The following is a 21,944-nucleotide window of genomic DNA, read 5'->3' on the forward strand; positions in this document are numbered from 1 at the left end:
GTTCTGTATTTTTATCATCTGGGTTCCCATGGTTAGTTATTCACTGATTATATACATAAATTTCATACTTTGATTTGTGGATTGATTAACTATTTCTAGTCAGAATTCTCTTAATTTTTAAAACTTACAATGCAAATAAAGTATATTTTAAAATTATAGGTGTTCAAACTGCTTTGATGAAAAACATTTCAAGTCATATGAAAGTGTTGATTGTTAAAATATGTATGTTGTAATGTTTAAAGTCAAGGGAAGTTTCTTTGACTTCATTTAGTTTTTGTTTTAAGTAATTGACCATTTACTTCTTTAACATAACTGTGCACTTCTGTAAACTTATTTTAATGACAGTTTAATGGTGTTTTTAAATTTTAAAATGATACTATAGTTAAAGGAACACGTTAAGAGCAGCATCTGTATCAACTCACGATTAGAGCACAGAATAGTTTCATTTACTTAAACAGTGGCAGTGCTTCCAAAAGCCTAAATTCTCTCATTGGTCTATAAAAAGAACAGAAAAATCAGATTCTTTTTTATCTGGGAAAGTTTAAATGTAAAGCTATATGGAGGATGAGGCAAGTTAATAGCATGCTTTCTCAAAGACTCACCCATCCCTTAGATTTCTTCTGGAACTAATACCTTTACTTCTTACCACATAAAATTAATGAAAAAAAATTTGGCTAATTTTTTTTGTAGACTTGGTCATTTGTTGCAGAGAATATAATAAAATGTATACATGTGAATTAGAGAAAAGTTAAAGGTTATAATGTAATAAAGGTTATAATGTAATAATGATAATAATACATTTCTAAATTATATTTGGTATTTCCATGATGTTTTGTGATTTTCAAAGCTCTTTTATGTGGATTTTCTCATTTAATACTTACAACAACCTTTCCAAGTAGTCAGAGCAGGTAAATTTTATTTTCTGTATGCAACTAAATCATCTACAAATTGCCATTATGTAAACACAAAAACAATTCAAATATTTTTCATCGCACTATTCTGACCTTGACAATTTCTGAATTCCTTAGCCTCATTCTTAAGAAATGCAAAAAGGATTTCCTTAAAGGCAGTATGGTATAGTGAAAAGAGCCCCAATCTTGGAGTCAGAGGACTTTGTGATGCACAACTCATCTCTGACTTTTATTTCATATATGACTTAGGGAAAGTCATTCAACATGTCTCAAACTCAATTTCCTACTCTGTAAAATGAGGTAATTGGAATAGATGGGCTCTGAGTTTTCTTTCACATCTAGATCTATGATTCCATGGTCTTTGTCTTCTTTTACCTGAATCTTCCAGTTATTCCCTTACAGTATTCTCATGATCTCCTACCTGTGCAACCAACTACACTGTAATTTTACTTTGGAAAGAAAACCAAGTAAAGTAACCCTTCCCTATGGAGAAAGAAATGTCCATGTTAACAATACTGAAATTGCCTATATCCCCACTTTTCATTAAGATGACAAATATGACATGGATTTCTCAGGTGATCTGTCAAGAACAGTAAGTCGACAGATATTTATGAAGAACTAGGTACCTTGTGAAAGGGCACAGGCAATGTAAAAAGAACAAAAATCTCTCTATTTTCTAGAAGCTCAAATTTTAAAGGGGACAACATACAAATTAATAGGTACATTCAAGGTATAGACAGTGTAAATGAAGGAAAATCTCATAAACAGTGGCTGTGTTAAAGAGAAGGATTTGTATATGAAAAATGTCAAGGTAGAAATAAGATTGGTTCACAGACTGAATATATGAAGTGAGTGAGAGGGAGGATTCAGGGATGACATTGATGTTAGCCTAGGTATTTGGAAAAACAGTGATGCCTTTAAACATAATAGGGAAAAGAGGAAGAGGAGAGAGTTTGAGGGAAAGGTAATGAGTTTTCTTTCAGATATATTGAGTTGGAAATATTGATGAAAATCCAATTAAAATGTAAGAAAGGCAATTGGTGCTATGAGATTGGAGCTCAGGAAAGGGATCAGAGCTGGATATATAGATGTGGGAATCATTTGAATAAAGAGGATAAATTAATATATAGGAAGAGAGAAAAGGGCCCAGGGCAGAGCTTTAGGGGACATCCACATTTAGTGACATGATCTGGAATAAGATCCAGCAGAGGATATTGAGGAGATACTAGGGTAATAAAAGAATCAGAAAGAACATTGTCACAAAACCTTAGGATAGAACGCCAAAAAGATGAGTGACAAGATCAAGTATTCCAGGGAGGCAAGAAAATTGAGAAAAAAATTGAGAAGAGGCTATTAAATTTGATAATCAAAAGATAATTGGTAATTTTGGAGAGACCGGTTTTAATTAAGTGATTAAATAGTCTTGAGTTCTTGTGACCCTGGAAGGGCAGATATCCTACTTTAATATAGTTACAAAGGATGTGATTTCATAGCCAAACTTATTGGTATGTTTCAGAGTTCATCATACCTATAGTTCAGTTCTTCAATCATCATTCCTCTAAACTTGTTTCCTGTATTTGATTCTATTGACCACCCCAGCATCCTGGATACTTCCATTCTCTTTATTTTTTGACTATTGCCTCCTGATTCTCTACTTACTTATCTGACCTATTCCCAGATTCCTTTGCTGCCCATGGTACCATTTTTCCTACTTATGAAAATTCCCCAAGTTTTTGGCTGAGGCCTTCTCTTCTCCCTTTATTCGCTCAGTAACCATTAGCTCCTATGTGTTTAACTGTCCTTTTTATGCACATAATTTCTAGATCTATGTCTTGGTCCCACTCTTTTTTCTGAGATTCAGTCCCATATCAACATTGTCTACTGAGACAAACTTGATATCCTTGGGACATCTTAAACCTAACTTATTCAAAATATTTTCATTTATCCACTTTATATTTATATGGCATTAATTTGTCCTCCCTCATTAGAATGTATACTTCTTGTGAGTAAGGATTGTTTCATTCCTTGAATTGGAATGATCCAAAACAGCACTGGGCTTATGATTTAGAGCTTGATAAGTAATTACTTAATTGATTATATTTAACCACATTTTCTTTTGGTGCCCTTTTAGCCCATTTCTGACTTTATTGAGTCAGAGAGCAAGACATGGACATTCTTCTTTTGATAATCACTATGGTAGTTTTATTTTCTCCAGGATAAATAATTTCATTTTTTAAAATTTTCCCTTGTAAAAATATAATTTATATTCTTCTTTTATGTACTATCTTTTTGTTCTCAAAATCCTTTAAAAATATGCAAAGCAGAACTGGCCACTGTGTTTTAGTACTGAAGATAGCATCAGTGAAGGCCAAATATAGAAGGATTATTTCCAGACTCTTGCATGGCATAATCCAGTTTAAATATCCCCATTTCATGTCCATTTTTATATAACAGCATTCTATTGCTGATTCACATTCAGCTTAATTTTCATTTTTTTTTCCTTGCTGTCTTTGTATCTTGGGACATCTTTTTGTTGTGGTTGATATAGTTGATTTTTCCATTATTGTTTTATTCATCTATTGATAGATAATTTCACTGTGTGGACTTAACTCCAACCTGGTTGTCATTTTGAATTCCTTTTGGCTTTCTTAAGTATGATGAGTACCATCCTATTCTGTGTTCTGTAGGATGAAGAATACATTTCTATTTTCCTTGATGAAGGTTAATGATAAAAATAAATAAGTTGCTTTTAGTCTTAGCATGTATTCTTTAAGCTGATGCAATGCTGATAAAATAATTTAGGTATGATCATCAGTCAGTTGTATATCACTAGCAAGGTACTTTTCCAAACTGAATCTGGAACTTTTAGTTAACAAAACTGCCTTTCCCAATGCAGGTTAACACTTTCCCTGAAACTTATAGTTTTAGTGAGTTATCTAGGAATACTGAAAGATGAAGAGCTTTGTACAGTGTCACACTGCCAGTATGTGTAAAAAGCAGAATTTGAACCCTGATCTTCCTGTTTATAAGAGTGACTTTCTATTCCCTAAAATACAAAATAGAACTTGAATTATGTATTTATTCTAGGAACATTTTCCATACTTTGTTTTATGAAACCCAGTAGCTCCCTGAAGAATCTTTAGGAATTTTTTGAGAAAAAAAAAATCTATGCTTATCAGAACAATTGCATAGTGCTCATCGCTCTGAAAACTGAACTTATTGCTGTATTACAGTTAGGAGTTTAGGGATTGAAAAATATAAAATAAGTCATTCATCTAGAATCAACCAATACAACCACTTATTCAACATTCATTTAACATATATTTATTGGCCAGTATGTCAGAGGGACAATGTTAGGCACTATGGATGATACAAAAAATTACTCAGATAAATCATGTATCCTTTCAAGTCCCCCATTTTTTTATTTTTAAAAGGAAAAGATTGGACTAAACAACTTTTAATATTCTTTCTAATGCTAAGTGTATGCTTCAATGAGTACATACAATTCCTCCCCCAAAGGGGCTTATAGATGTAAAGAAGAAATTAGAGCACATATTCAAATTTTTGGTATTTTAAGATCCATGAGAGCAATGCAGGATTTCTATGGGCATCAGAGGAGAGAGACAGAAATTATATTCTTACCTCCGTCTTATGTGCATAACTTGGCATTCCAGCATTCAAATAAATTAATTTGTTCAGTTATATTTTAGTCTTTCCAAAACATTTTTGATTTCTTCTCAGTATCTCATATTTTTCTGAGTGACTACCAATAGATTCTCATGTTTTCCAGTTATTCTATTCAAATAAAGAAACATTTATTAAGCAATTACTATCTGTTAAGAAATATGTTAGACTCCAGTGATACAAAGATAAAAGTATATTTATTTGCCTTTATTTTAAAATTTTGTGCCTTTCTTTCATTCAAATTAGAAACATTTTCTAAATTCTTTTATTCTTATTTCCTTTTTAAGTCTCCTAAATGGCCAGTCCTTTGCAATCCTAGTTATTAAGACCTTAAGATATTTATATTTTCTTGATTTTTATGTATTTTGAGGTTTTAAACAATTTACCTATTTTTATCAGTATTAAATTTCAAAATTACATCTTCACAAAAACATTCAATTGATTTTTTAAAAATTTTATTTGTGTTCATGAGTTGAATAGGAATGAAATGACATTTGTTTTTGGTCCTTTCCTTTTCAAGTAATTATTCACCTTTTCAACATTCTTTAATTATGTAAACTGTATTTCTCCTCTTTAACTTGTGTTTTGTGTTCAGTCAAATTATCATCTTTTTTCCTTGTTGGTTAAAGTGAAAGATTAAGCAGTTACTTTCTTTGACAACATTATTTATAGTATATGGAATTATTTTTCTTATTAGTATATGAATTTCATAGCATTACTTAATTTTGGAATCTCATCTGTGCATAATGTTTTATGTATTGCATATATCTTCATTTGCAACTGGAGATTTATAGAAATCAGAATAAGTCTCAGCATCATGTGATTTAGGATTACCTAAGTGAAGTGAAAATCTGGGTGACATTTGATCATTCTTTTATTTAATTCATTTCAAACTTTCAAGAAAAGAAATGCGGGCAGGCTTATATCAACATTGAAAATAACAAGCAACTGCCAAAAGATTTCAAAATTAATAACAGATGTTGCTTCTTGTATAATGGAAAAAATCTTTTATTTTTGTCTCTAAGTGCTACCATAATGAGACTGAATAATTCTTTATCTGAGTGTCAGTAGGAGGCAAAAATTGGAAGCAATTTGTCTCTACGAAGCAATGCACTTCACAATGCTTAATTTGATTGTCAAAGTTTCAAAAGTAATATAAGGTTTCTTTAAGCCTTTTTTTTTTTCTTTTTTGTTCTTATGGGGGCTGGTAAAAATGGAGAGGGAAGTGAGAGATCTCTAAAATTGACAAAGAGTAAGAAATATAGAATGTGCAAATGCCACATGACCATTTGCCAGACTTTTGTGCTTCTGGTAAATTTTACACTAAAATCGTTAGAATTGAGTGATATGCTTTGTGTAGGATCAGTCAAAGAATATTGTAGTAAAGTTTAGTAAGGATTATTATAATAAGTTACTTCTAAATTCCCTTCGAAATTTAAAAGATCATGATTTTCTGAGGTCCTTTAACATAAAATAGAGTACCTGCCAAAAAGCAACATACTAGATGATAAAACATTAAAATCTGGAAAAAATAGAACAAGATATGATGTGCCTCCTTAAACTTTCCAGATTGCAATAATAAACAATTTAACAAAATTATCTCTTCCTTTTGAATAATCCCTAACTATCTCCCTCTCCCCCTGCTTCTTCTCTTTCCCCTACTGAGCAAGTAAGGTTGGAGGTGTTTGCCTGGTTTTATTTAGTCATAATTCCTGGACTTGAAAGTAATCAAAAGAGATCTTCTGTATTTACTCCCAAATCTAGGTAATGTCTGATAATTGACATGAACAATTGACTATTTCTTTGCTTCTATATAAAATTTCTTGTTATTTTTAATTAATGAAGTCACTGGAAATAGTCCTTAAATATGAAAGAGGTGAATTGTACCATTCCATGAACACTAAGTAAATGGGGGAATTAATGAAAAAATGAATATTCATCTTTTAGTGGTATTCATTTTTTCATTAATTCCCCCATTTACTGTGGTATTTGAAGAAACTGGGAAGCAATAAAATGACAAGAAAATGGATTGGAGGAATCCAGAAAATAGCCAAGAAAATGGATATTGGAGGAACATAGGTTAACTTTCATTTAAATACTTTGATGCTTTAAAAAAAATCCATGATTTCGTCTATGTAGCTATTCTTCAATTGATAGACTTTGAATTTATTAAGATATTTTTCCAGTACAATGATTATTCATTTTCTCTCAAACATCTTCTACTGGGGCTCTAATGAATGTCCATATGTTTCTCATACTTACTCTCAATATCCCCCCATCTTATTGTCCTAAATATCTTCATCTATGTCTTTTGTATCACTTTTTTGAAAATATAAGTAAAAAAGAGCCTTTTATGTTATTGCATAAATTCTTTTGAGTAAGTGGTGTCCTGTGAATTCGTCACTATAGCATTAGAGATTTTGTGATGGAAAGGACCTTAGAAATAATCTGTTTCAGTGCTATCATTTTACAGGTGAAGTTACTCAATCCCAGAGGAATGGAGTAGCCTGGCTAAGATCACACAAAAATAAGAAGTCAGGGTTTAAATCTAATATCCTAACTACAGGGAAAACTAGATGACTCAGTGGATAGAGTGCTGGGTCTTGAGTCAGGAAGATCTGTGTTCAGATCCAGAGTTAGATACTTATTAACTGTATGACATCAGGCAAGTCACTTAACCTTTATTTGCTTTAATCCACTGGAAAAAGAAATGGCAAACCACTCTAGTGTCTTTTCTATAAGAATTTCTTAGACAGTATGGTGCATGGGATCACAAAGAGTTAGACAAGATTGAACAACAATAATAGTCTCTTATTCCACATCTATGGATTTTTTTTTTCCTATTTTACAATAGTATTTCTAAATAATATCACAATGATCATGGAATCAGATATGCCTATATTGCAGCAACACTAGGGGGTCTAAAATAATAAAAAAAAGTTTCCTTTATGAGTTAAAGCTCTTCCTCCTACTCAATCTCAATATGAGACCATCCAGAAAGGATCAATAGATAATTTGATCCAATTTTTAATATCATTTTAAAAATGAGAAAACTGAGACCAGGAAGAATTAAATTATATGTGTGGAATAACAGATATTAAATGAAAGAATACTCAGGTACTCTTACTCCAAATTCAATACCTTTTCTATCGTATTATCTGCTTCCCTGTGGGACTATCTCTCTATAGCATTGTGATGTATGACTATAATGGAATCTTGATATTCATCATTTCTTTAATGCAATAATTTTCTATTATACTCATTTTCCTTCCTAGATCTTTTCTTTTACTAAAGTCTTTGGAATTGTCAAATGGTTCAACATCATGAACTAAAGGATTTTATTAGTGGAAATGACAGTAAAGAAACTGCATCACCATTTTCTTTGCTGTTAGACAATAGGAAAGATGGGATCTTTTCATTTGATTTGCAGTTAAAACCTTTTCTACATATTATCTTCCCCATTTAGAATATGAATTCTTTGAGAACAGAGGACTATTTTGTTTTATAATTTATATTCTCGACACTTACAGTGATTTTAATATATTAAATTAGTTTTAATTAATCTATTTCAAGCTACATCTCAATGAACACATTTGATATAATATGTATTTTTTATCCACTTTTTCTTGTTACAAATTTACTTCTTCAGAGATTGGACTTCCAATATTCAAAACCATAGAGCATTCATAGAAATCATTTGTATTTTTATAGAACATGTTTTTATGCTTAGGAGTAAATTTTTGAGAATTAAAAATACTTTGAATTTCCTAAATACAATCCAGCCTGTTTTATTCCTCTATTTCAATTTTGAACCCAACCTATCATCTGTCTACAATGACTATTCCAAATACCTGTGGTTAATGTACTAACTTAATGGAAAAAACTTTTTAATTGTGTGTTACAAACTAACAATAGGCTTTTTTATTAGTTTTTTTTTTTTTCTGTTTCTCTCCTCCTGACCTCTCAGTTTGCAAGTTCACTGTGGCCCAGTGGCCCCTTCCTCTGACTAGTCTATTGATCCTAAAACCTCCTTATTAAGGAAATTCTTTAGGCCAGCCATATTTTGATTTCTTTTTTGGCTTTTCTCTTCACTCTTCTTGAACTCTTTTTACCTTGTCCCTGCACAGGCTCTTTCTCCTTCATTCCTCCATGGTCTCACTGTTGCTAGAGCATAGCATCTTAACAAATAGTAATGTAGCTTCTTTAATGACATTTCCATTATTAAATCATATTTTTAGTTCTTTTTTGCATTGTTTCTCCCATTAGAATATAAACTCCTTAATAGCATGAATGTTGTTCTTTTTGTTTGCAGTTGCATTAACGGTGTGCTTAGCACACTGCCTGGCACATAGAAAGTACTTAATAAATTCTTTTTAGTGACTTCTGTATAGTTTGTTATAGATTTCACTGTGAAAACTCTGTAATATCTCAGATGATACACTAAGTATAATATCATATACAAATAGAAGCATCTGGAAGAGCTCATAATCTGTAAGAAATCTCTAAAGAATCAAAGGTATAGGTAACCCCAAAAGGCAGTGAAGAAATGAATCGTGGATGCAATTAAAACTGTACCATAATTCCAAAGATTACTGACATTCAAGAAGTTATATAAAGTATATCATTTAGCACATATATATTGATATAGGATTACAATGAATTATGGTCAAAATGTAAAAGCACCTAGAAGAAGGCCTGTAATGCTTTGACTAGATCATCTATAAGGAATCTACATGAGAACTCAGTCAAGAATTTCACAAGGTGAGAAATCATGATTGAGTTATGATCTTTCATTTAACAGATATTTATTAAATTCCCATTTTGTATGGTACAAAGATGGGTGAGAGAATAAAAAATAATGAAGCACTTCTTATTTGCAATGAGTTTACATTATAATCATAAGAGATAATGTGCATATATGAAAATACATAACAAAATTTATATATGTTTACTTTATATGTAATATATGTAAAGTTAATATGCATATACACAAAGTCTATCACATATGATACAAATACATATGTTAAATTTTATGTGCATTGCATATAAACTTAATGAATACTGGTATATACAAAGCAGTTAAATACAGGATATTTTGGGAGGGAGGCCATTATAGTTGAGAGAATACTGAAGTACTGAAGGATTACTTTTTCACTGTGATTATAAATTTCACTGAAGTGGTGGTATAATGTACTAGAATTGGCTGCATTTATAATTAATTCAATGCTACCTATGAATAGGAGGATTTGAGCAAACTTATTATCTATAGGAAATTGTGTGGACTTTAAGAAGGACATTCATTCATACAACAGATATCTATTAGCCAAATTGCTTATTTATTAATAAATTAGTATTTGTTATATTAGGTACTAGGGAAGGCTCTGAGGCTACAAATATATACACATCTATTAATGTTTATTTGAATTCTTTACATTCTTTATAGTGTAATATTATTTCATTACATTCATAGATCAAATTTTAAAAAAAATAACTCATCAGTGTGACTTCTTTCCACAAGTTGGCCAATTCAGAATCGACAGAGGGTCCAGCTATATGATGAAGTCTCTCCCCATCAATTCAGAATCCCTATTTATCTCTAAACCTCAGGTCCATTCTTTTCTTTCCATTACTGGTAGGCCAGGCCACGCTTAGGTCTTTCTCAACACCCCTATCTTACTGGGTAGACATGACTGCTCAGACCACTTTGATGAACAGAAAGTCATTAATACTAAAACTTCTGTTAAGATGGAGAACTGCCAGGCTTTGCCATCTGCCTTGACATGATTTTTAAAGCTTCACTGGGCTTTACCATCTGTATTGCCACTATGCCCTCAAGGCCTCCAGGCATTATAATCTGACCTGCTAGTGTACCCCAAGGAATTCTCAGTTTTGCCATCCACCTTGCATCTAAATCATTAGACCCACTGGGATCTTGCACTCCTTCTATGGCTAAACCTTAATTATATGTATTAATTCTTCCAACTAAATTATGGGCACCTTAATAGAGAAGACTGTCTTTTAAAAATGCATTTCCAGTGCTAAGTGTAATATTTGGCACATAATAAGTACTTAATTTGTTGTCTTAATTTACATTTCTTGGGTGATTATGGATTTTTGGAACTATTTCTGAAAGTTGTTAATAGTTCATGTACTTTTTTGTGAAACTTTTTTCATGCCCTTCTACTTCTTGTTTGTCTTTGAAATTGTTCTTCTTAATAGATTTTGGATTACAGAATTTTAGTAGAGATATGTAAAACATTTCTTTCCTATTTCATAGAGTAAGTGGCGTCCTGTGATTCTCCACTATAGCATTAGAGATTTTGTGATGGAAAGGAATCTAGCTGGATGTATTTTTTTTTTTTTTTGGTATGCAACAACTTGTTAGTTTTGTACAATTTAAATTGCATACTTTGTCTTTTATTATTTCTTTTGTTTGTAATTAATTCTTCAGAGTTGCAAAAATATAATATATAAAAATATAAACTTTTATTATGTTTAATCTTGTTATGATATTACTTTAAAAATTAACTATTTATAATTTTATTGCAGTCAGAATATATTGTAAGAATCTGAACTATTTTATATAGTCTTATCTCACAGTTTTCTAGTTTTCCTAGAACTTCTTTTTTGTTAGTCTCTTTCCCAGTTGTTTATACCTTTAGGCCTATGGAATATACTACACTTACATACATCTTTGATTTTGTTTTGTCTTCTCTAATTGATTTCAAAGTCTGCTTTACTGCAGTACCACATAGATTTGATAATTACTACTTTGTAATATAATATGAAGTTTGGTTAAGGACATATGTCCTTTATTTTTACAATTTTGATTATTTCAATTAACATTCTTGGTCTTTTATTTCTTATGAATTTTATTATTTTGTCTAATCCTATAAATATACTTAGTGATTTTATTTGTTTAATATTGTATATGGTTTAATTTAAATTTTTACATAAATATGAAATAATAGTATAATAATTTATTTCTTTATTTCTATAAAAACTGTTTTATTGTTGCATTTAAGTAAGTCCTATTTATGTTTTAGAAAAATTTTATTACCTTAAATGGGACTTCTCTTTCAAGTCCTAGATGATTAAATAACAGTATTAATATATTAACAATCTCTACAATCAACACTGAATAAATCTACAGCACAGAAGGAAGTGGCAAATCACTTCTGTATCTTTACCAAGAAAATCTCAAATAGGGTCACAAAGAATTGGACAAAGAGTAACCTGGAGGTTACTGTAATTATCCAGTTCTCATTCCTAGGAGAAAGGGTCAGGTTGAAATATTGTTGGAGTGTTGTAGAGATTTCTCCTCTCTTAATCCATAATATTTATTTATTTAGTCTCTCTTTTTTGTTTCTCATTCCTTCAGTTCCTTTACAATTTTTTCCCTGCAAGCTTTTCTCTGTGTGAATTTCCTTATTTTCTTCTCTCTTTCTTCCTGTACTCATTTTGGTATTTTCACATGATGAAAAAGCCTTCGGCTAGATGTGGCCAAACATTCATTCCTGCTTTATGAAATGTCCTTCCTAATAAATTTACATAGATAAGTTATCCTTAATGTAAATTATTGCCCCCCCCTTTTTTTTTTTTTTGGTTTGACAAAACATATAATCAGGATGTTTACCATCCTTTTAGAATCTTCTCCCTTTTAACATATTAAGAACTAATTCATTAATTTTTTTGCCTCTAGTATGGGTTTTTTACTTAGATACTTTTAGGATCATGGGAATGGTGATAGCTAGCTAGATGATGCAATGGGTAGAATGTGAGATCTGGAGTTGGGAAGATTTTCTTCCCAGGCCTTACTCTGACCTAAGACAATAGCTGTGTGATCCTGGAGAAGTCACTTAAATTCTGTCTCAGTTTACTCATATATAAAATGAACTGGAGAAGGAAATGACAAATCACAACAGTACCTTTGGCAAAGAAAACCCCCATGGGATCATGAAGAGTTCTATATTATTGAACAATAATAAAAGATCAGGGGATCACAGATTTAAGGCTTGAAAATCCAGTTGCCCTCATTTTAGAGGTGAGCAAATTGAGGATCCAAGAGGGTAAGTGTTTCATGTTTATCTCAAGAAAATAATAACATTTTCATGTTAAATAATCATTACAACGAGTGCATTATTCCGAGTTTTACAATTGAATAGAAAACTTATGATGTAATCATCAGAACTTTAAGAATGGAAATGCATGAATATGCTATTTGTTTTCCAGAATTATTGAATTAATCTATTGGTATCTTATTGGGAGGGAAAAGCTTTCTCCTTAGAGACATACTATCATTTTAATAATAGATGATTTGAAGCATGTCTGTGATTGAAAATCCCTTAATAAAATATAAAATAATTGAGGTTAAATTGCCTGCATGTTAATTTATGAAAGAAAATTTATAAATCTTAACAAAGAAAATGCTTTTTATGGTTTTACTGCATTTAACTTATTTTAGAATTGATAATTGTTGCTTTTGGCATAAAATATAGTTCTGTTCATTTTGGGCAAAATAATTTGTTAAGCATCTGCTTGTAGGTGGAAATTTAGCATATTAGCTCAAATATGACTTGATCCTTCAATTAAATCTGCCCAAGTGGTTTATAACAACTAGAGCAGAGCAAAAATGAAAATAATCTTTTTCTAGAATAGTAAATTCACTGTGTTTAGAGGTCTTTAGACAAAGACTAGATGACTATTTATTAAGAATGTCAGAAATGAAACATATGATTCATTGGGGTTCATCTCTAAGATTCCTTCCAACTTTGCAATTCTATTATTATATTTCAAAGTATGACAGATTTGTAATTATTTAAGGAAATTTAATTTAGTTAAAATGCTATTGAGAACTTTATAGCTAAACTCCTCACCTCTTCTCCACCAAAGGAAGGAAGAAAATGTCACATTTATATAATTGCAGCTTCTGGAGTCTCCCATACTCGTGGCCTTCAAGAAATCTATCCTAGATTTGAAGTAATCCATAAATCAGCATTTTTATTTTCAATTTAATAGTACTTTATTTTATTTTTCCAATTACATGTAAAGATGGTTTTCAACATTTATTTTTGTAAGATTTGGGGTTCTAAAATTTTTTCCTTCTCTCCTTCCATCCTTTGCTTCCCAAAACAGCAATCTGATGTTATACAATCATTTCAAATATATCTCCACGTTAATCATCTTTTGAAAGAAAAATCAGAACAAAAGGGAAATGCTATGAGAAAGAAAAACAAAAAACAAATTTAAAAAAGTGAAAATAGTATGCTTTGATCTGCATTCATACTCTAGTTCTTCCTCTAGATATGGGTGGCACTTTGCATCACAAGCCTTTTGGAATTATCTTGGATCACTATATTCCTGAGAACAGCTAAGTCTATCATAGTTGATCATCACAAAGTCTCATTGTTATTGTGTTATTTTCCTGGTTTTGCCGACTTTCTTCAGCATCACTTCATTCAAGTCTTTCCAGGTTTATCTGCAATTTGCTTGCTCATCATTTCTTGTATCACAACAATATTACATTACATTCATAGAGCATGACTTTTTCAGCCATTCCCCAATTGATGGACATTCCTTTGATTTCTAATTCTTTAACACGACATAAAGAATTGCTATAAATATTTTTATACATATGGGTCCTTTTCTCTTTTTTATGTTCTATTTGCAATACAGATCTATTAATGGTATTGTTGGATCAAAGTGTATATGCGGTGTTCTTTTTCTTTAAAATAATAATTTGAAAGTTTTCTCTGTGAAAAGGTTTCTCAGGGAGGTTTTCTGGAGGCAGCCTTACTTTCAGTTTCAAGTAATAATCACCCAAATGCAACCAGGTGCTAAAAGTTCCGATCTTTTATTGTCTCCATTATACCTGGTTAGTTTTCTTAGAGGCCTATCTTTCTGCTTGCTTCCAAGAGCTCTTGCAGCTTGTCCTTTGCCTCTGGTTTCTTCTGCCTCCAGCCAGCACCAAGGTGAAAGTTGCAATAAATCTCTCTTGCCTCTGAGAGAGGGTTTGTGGCCTTTCTCCCAGAGTGCTCCTCTCCGACCCCTGACAATGTTCCAAAGTAATTCACTTGAAGCTAAAAGCCTCTTTATATATCATCTCCCAAAGGCTAACTCCTCCTCCTGGAGGCAGGGATTAAGAGAGGTGTGAATTCAGATATCTCTTACTAAAAACTCTGAAATCTCCCAAACGTGTGAACTCCAATGAGTACTTTGCTTATATGCTCTCTAAAGGTGTGAACACAAGCATTGTTTTTATCAGTTGTACTTAGTATCTTGTTTCAAGTTCTGGCCCATAACATCTCCTCATAGATCAATCATACTGAACCATGCTAAATTAGATAATTATTGTCTCTATCAACTCTAATGACTTAACAGTTTATAAAGATTCCAACAGGTATACACAGTTGTAGCCTTTTCAGCATAGTTCCAAATTGATCTCTGGAATGGTTGGATCAATTCACAACTCCTCCAACAATGCATTAATTTCCCAGTTTTTCCATGCCCCTTTGCAACATTTATCATTTTCTTTTCTTATAATCTTTTCTTATCATCTTAACCAATCTAATAGGTATGAAATGGTATCTCAGAGTGGTTTTAATTTACATTTCTCTAATCAATAGTGATTTAAAGCATTTATTTTATATGCAAGTCAGCTTTTTTTTTTTGCATTTATCAGTCAGTAAAAGAACAAAATAATTCAAATCAAAAAAAATATGACTTTTTTTGGCATAGCAAGCAAAGTTCTCACCATGAAATCATGGAGAATATATTCCCCATAATCAATTAGAACTTCTATCTATTTTTATTTGTATGTGTTATATATGCATATATATCTGTCTATCATATATTTATATATCTAGTCTTTTTTATCCTCTATGTGTCTACCTAAGTATTCTGAGACAAAAATTGAGGAAGAGAAAGAGAATGAATCTGATCTAAATTCACCAGAATAGTTCTTTTACCACTTCCTACATGATTTAAAACACTTCAACAAAATTGAAATATAAAACAATGAAGTTGTGGTGATTCTATTCCCAACATTATCTTTTATCAATTATATAACTTTTTGGCATTTTACTTTCTCCAAATTTAAACTTTATCATCTGTAAAATCAGACTGTATTTGATCACCTTTACATTGTCTTCCAATATAAAATCTATGATCCTATAGCTAATTAGATATAAAGATTAATATGATAGAGTACCTGTCTTTACAGTCTAGCAGAAGGCAATAGAACAAAAACTATATAAATATGATTATATCTAAGCTTTTATGAAATTTTTTTTATTTGGACAGGTCTTAGATAATGTACTTAATCTAGCATAGCTTCTAGTTTGACTTTTGAAAATTCTATACTACAAATAAATGTTCCTCAAGGTAATATCTCTTTATAATCCAAGTAACTACAAGCTAATTTTTATATAATTAATAACCTAAAAGAAAGAAGATAGGAAAAAATGGGAGGAAGGAGGAAGAAAACACAAATAGAGAGATGAGAGGAAAGAAGGGAAGAAAGGAGAGAGACAGACCAACAGACAGAGACAGGCATTTAAAATCTATAAGGGAAACATTAACAGGATTTACATGTCATCATCTTTTTACTTAGGGCAGCTAAGTGACTCATAAGATATTGGACCTAAAGTCAGGAAAACCTGAATTCAAATTTGACCTTAGACACTTACTAGATGTGTGATTCTAGGCAAATCATTTATCTCTGTATGTGTCAGTTTCCTCATTTGTAAAATGAGCTGAAGAAGAAAATGCAAATCATTTCAATATCTTTATCAAGAAAACTGTAAATGGGATCATAGATTTGAACATGACTGAAATGATTGAACAACAATATCAACAACAATTCTTTTACTTGTTCATGTCTTGATACCACCAGAAACTGCTTTTGAGCGTGTGCTTTTGAGACAGACATGTGCGCATGCATACACACACACACACACACACGCACACAGACAATCTTGAGTTCTTTTTCATGCTATTTTTCTTTTCTCCCATTTCTAATTTGGTACATTCTAGTTAGGGTGACCAACATGGTTCTGTAATTGCAACATTTTAAACCATCAGCATTTCTCTAGAATTCTGATGCTTTTATTTTTAAGATTATCTTAATATATACTTATATTTTCTGGAAAATGCACCCAAAATATATTGTTTCACTTTCACTTCTGAGTTTAGTATCAAATAATTTAATTTCTGAAATGTAATTCTCAGATTTATAGTTTGATGTAGAACAAATTGTGACAGATTCTGGATCATAACTTTAATCTAATGTTGTTTGAAAATTCAATTAAATAATTCAAATAAGTGTTGAATTATATGTGTAGGAAGGTGGACTGATTTGTCAGATTAAATGACAATAGTAACCCTAGAAAGGAGAACAGTATAATCAGATTGGAGGCAAGAGTGGTATGTAGTTATTTCTACTGATTTGTGTAGTCATCAATTCAGTTTTTTGGTTAACATTACATTTTCAAAGCTTTGGCTAAATAATTAATGCTTTAAATAAAGTTTGTGCTGTGACTCATTTTGTCATTTTCTTATATAATTGCTTTTTTCAGTTTTAAAATTCTATGTTATTTATCTTTTAGAAAAATTGATGCTGCATAAGATGTCAGTTATATATCATAATTTAGAGTCAGATTATATATGACTCTTGTTCATGATCTTTCTTTTTTCATTCAGTTAAATATTTCTCACTTTCCTTCCCTGTTTTTTTTCTCTTCTTTCTAATCTCAGAGAATGATTGTCATTGTCATGGTTAACCCTTCCTCCTGAACTCCCAATGTTCTTTATTTCTAGTGACTTTGTTTCACCTCTACACTATCATATATCTACAACCTTTGCTCTTCTACTGGCTTGCTCCACAGAATTTACAGATAAATGAAGGTATGCCCTATTCAAAGAACTCGACTAAATAAACAAAATAACAATTCCTTTGACCCTGTTCCTTTCTCAAGCTTTCAATCCATCTCTTTCTTTCCAATGAACTTTCTTCTACTTCCTTTCTATCCACTCACATCTCTCCTGTTCTTAAGCTATTTCCCCTCCTACTTCATTCTTTTACTGAAACAGTTCTTTTCTGTGAACTCCTAATTGCCAAATTCAGGAGCTTTTTCCAAAGTTTCATATTTTTGGAAACAAATGTGACTTTTTTTTTGCATGTGACTTTTACCATTTGATCTTTCTTTTCAATTCTCCCTCCTCCCTTCTTTCATTTGACAATGTCAGTCATGATTCTTCTACCTCTATGGCCATTCTTTTTGAATCTCTTTTTGTTGGCTTTTTATTGCCTTAACAATTATTAATATTAGTGTGTTTTATATTATCTTTTCTTCTTATATTCTCTTCCCTAAGAGATTCAATCAATCCCATGGCTTTTATAAAATCACCCCTGCTTATATCTCTCAAATCTCTCTCTTTCTCTTTATATTAAGTTTTCCCAAAAGCTCCTGTTTTAGACTCCAATCAGCCTCCTTGATGTCTGCATCTTAATATTACACTATCATATCAAATGCAAACATCTGCCCTCTCCTAGTTTTCTCCTATCCTTAATGTTTTCATTTTTACAGACACTTATGCTAAAAATCTTGGCATCCTTTTTAATTCATTGATCTCATGAATCATATCATTAATCATGTCTAATCAATTCAATCTTTGAATTATCTCTTATATATGGGCCTTGCTTGTAGTTTCAACAGCAACCTGTTTTTTTTCAGGCCTGCACTGCTTTTCTCTTAGATTACTAGATTTGCTTTCTAACTGATATTTCTGGCTCTAGTTGATCTCCTGATTATCCATCTTTCCCATCACTGCCTAAGTCATATTCCTAAGGTACCACACTGATAAAGTAAAATCTTTATTCCCATAGCTATCAAAAAGTATAAGTAATTGAGCCTGACATTCAAGGTTCTGCATAAAATAACTTTAATCAATAATTTTTTCTCTATTTGACTATTAGACATCCTAGATTCAATATGCCCAAAACTGAACTCACTATCTTTTTCTTCAAACATCTCCCTGTTCCAAACTTCTATATTATTGTATGGGGCACCATTATACTCCTACTCTCATAGATTCAAAACCTTGATGTCATTCTCATTATCTTTCATGTTTTTTTAATCTAATCTTTTGCCCCAAACTGTCAATTCTACCTTTGTAACATCTCTTAAATACATCCCCTTATCTCTTCTGACACTGCCATTACCATTGTGAAAGTTCTTGCCACTTAATCCTGAACAATTGCTGTAACATGCTAGTTAATCTGACATTCTTTTTTCCCTCCAGTTCCATTTGAACCAAGTTTTTTACTTTTCATTCGGAAACTTCTGAGTTCCATTTCTCACCATTACGTCCATCCCCAATTAAAAAACCACATGTGAAATTATGCAAAATATTTTTCTCTTTTATAATTGTAGAAAGTTTACATATATATTATAATTTTTTATTGACAAGCATATGCATGGGTAATTTTTCAACGTTGACCCTTGCAAAAAACTTCTGTTCCAACTTTTCCCCTCCTTCCATCTACCCACTCCCCTAGATAGCAGGTATTTCCATATGTATAAATATATTAAGGTATATGTTAAATACAACATATGTATTTATACAGTTGTCTTGCTTCACAAGAAAAATCAAATTTAGAAAGAAGGTAAAGATAACCTAGGGGAAAAAACAAAAATGCAAGCAAACAATAAAAGAAAGAGTGTAAATGCTATGTTGTGGTCCATACTCAGCTGGTTCTGTTCATTACTGATCAATTGGAACTGATTTGGATCCTCTCATTGTTGAAGATGGCCACTTCCATCAGAATTGATCCTCATATAGTATTGTTGTTGAAGTGTATAATGATCTCCTGGTTCTGCTCATTTCACTTAGCATCAGTTCATGTAAATCTCTCCAAGCCTCTCTGTATTCATCCTGCTGATCATTTCTTACACAACAATAATATTCTATAACATTCATATACTACAATTTACCCAGCCATTCTCCAATTGATGAACATTGATTCAATTTCCAGTTTCTAGTCACTACAAAAAGGGCTGCTACAAACATTTTTGCACATACATGTCCTTTTCCCTTCGTTAATATCTCTTTGGGTTACAAGCCCAGTAGTAACACTTCTAGATCAAAGGGTATGCACAGTTTGACAGCTTTTTGAGCATTGTTCCAAACTGCCCTCCAGAATGACTGGATCTGTTCTCATCTCCACCAACAATGCATCAGCGCCCCAGTTTCTCCATATCCCCTCCAACATTCATCACTATCTTTTCCTGTCATCTTAGCCAATCTGAGAAGTGTGTAGTGGTTTCTCAGAGTTGTCATTTCACTGATCAATATGATTCAGAACACATTTTTATATGGATAGAAGTAGTTTCAATTTCATCATCTGAAAATTGTCGGTTCATATCCTTTGACCGTTGATCAATCGGAGAATGGCTTGATTTCTTATAAATTAGAGTCAATTATATATTTGGAAATGAGGCCTTTATCAGCACCTTTAATTGTAAAGATGTTTTCCCAGTTTATTGCTTCCCTTCTAATCTTGTCTGTATTAGTTTTGTTTGTACAAAAGCCTTTTAACTCAATATAATCAAATTTTTTATTTTGTGATCAATAATGATCTCTAGTTTTTCTTTAGTCACAAATTCCTTCCTCTTCCACAGGTCTGAGAGGTAAACTATCCTATGTTCTTCTATTTTGTTTGTAGTATCATTCTTTATGCCTAGATCATGAACCCATTTTGATCTCATCTTGGTGTACGGTGTTAAGTGTGGGTCAATGCCTAGTTTCTACCACACTAATTTTCAATTTTCCCAGCAGTTTTTGTCAAATAATGCATTTTTATCCCAAAAGTTGGGGTCTTTGGGTTTGTCAAACATTAGATTGCTATAGTTATTGACTATTTTGTCTTTTGAACCTAACCTATTCCACTGATTAACTAGTCTATTTCTTAGCCAATACCAAATGGTTTTGGTGACTGCTGCTTTATAATATAGTTTTAGATCAGGTACAGCTAGGCCACCTTCATTTGATTTTTTTTTTTCATTAGTTCCCTTGAAATTCTTGACCTTTTGTTCTTCCAGATGAATTTTGTTATTATTTTTCTAGGTCATTAAAATAGTTTCTTGGGAGTCTTGAGAGTCTGGCAGTATAGTACTAAATAAATAGATTAGTTTAGGGAGTATTGTCATCTTTATTATATTGGCTCGACCTATCCAAGAGCACTTAATATTTTTCCAATTGTTTAGATCTGACTTTATTTGTATGGAAAGAATTTTGTAGTTTTGCTCATATAGTTCCTGACTTTCCCTTGGCAGACATATTCCCAAATATTTTATACTATTGACAGTTATTTTAAATGGAATTTCTCTTTGTATCGCTTGCTGTTGGATTTTGTTAGTGATGTATAAAAATGCTGAGGATGTATCCTCATCCTGAAACCTTGCTAAACTTGTGGATTATTTCTAATAGCTTTTTAGTAGAATCTCTGGGGTTCTCTAAGTATACCGTCATATCATCTGCAAAGAGTGATAATTTGGTTTCCCTATTACCTATTCTAATTACTTTAATCTCTTTTTCATCTCTTATTGCGGAAGCTAGCATATATAACACAATATTGAATAGTAATGGTGACAGTAGGCAACCTTGTTTCACTCCTCATTTTACTGGGAAAGGTTCCAATTTATCATCATTACATATGATACTTACTGATGATTTTAAATAGATGCTGCTACTGACTATTTTAAGGAAAAGTCCATTTATTCTTATACTCTAATGTTTTTAATAGGAATGGGTGTTGGATTTTATCAAATACTTTTTCTGCATCTATTGAGATGATCATATGGTTTTTGTTAATTTGATTATTGATATAGTCAATTATGTTAACATCTTTCCTAATATTGAACCAACCCTTCATTCCTGCTATAAATCCTACTTGGTCATGGTGTATTATCCTGGGGATGTAATCTTTTCTGTAATTTTTTTGCTAATATTTTATTTAAGATTTTTGCATCAATGTTCATTAGGGAGATTGGTCTATAATTTTCTTTTTATGTTTTTGTCCTACCTGGTTTAGGTATCAGTATCATGTCTGTGTCATAAAAGGAATTTGATAGGACTCCTTCATTCCCTATTTTTTCAAATAGTTCATATAGCATTGGAGTTAATTGTTCTTTAAATTTATCTTTACTTTTTCCTGTCAGTCTGAACGAGGTGAAATGGTACCTCAGAGTTGTTTTAATTTGCATTTCTATAATCAATAGTGATTTAGAGCATTTTTCATGTGAACTATAAATGGCTTTAATTTTGTCATCTGAAAACTGTCTTTTCATA

The 21,944-nt window shown here is 31.5% G+C and overlaps 1 protein-coding gene across 36 annotated transcripts in view; it reads left to right on the top strand.

The window, feature by feature from the left end:
- Window positions 1–21,944, top strand: part of RIMS2 (regulating synaptic membrane exocytosis 2) — a 775,594-nt gene that overhangs the window by 342,353 nt on the left and 411,297 nt on the right. The gene's annotated exons all lie outside the window — the stretch shown is intronic.

This window comes from Sarcophilus harrisii, chromosome 1 (assembly GCF_902635505.1).
Source record: "Sarcophilus harrisii chromosome 1, mSarHar1.11, whole genome shotgun sequence".
In the NCBI taxonomy this organism is placed as follows: domain Eukaryota; kingdom Metazoa; phylum Chordata; class Mammalia; order Dasyuromorphia; family Dasyuridae; genus Sarcophilus; species Sarcophilus harrisii.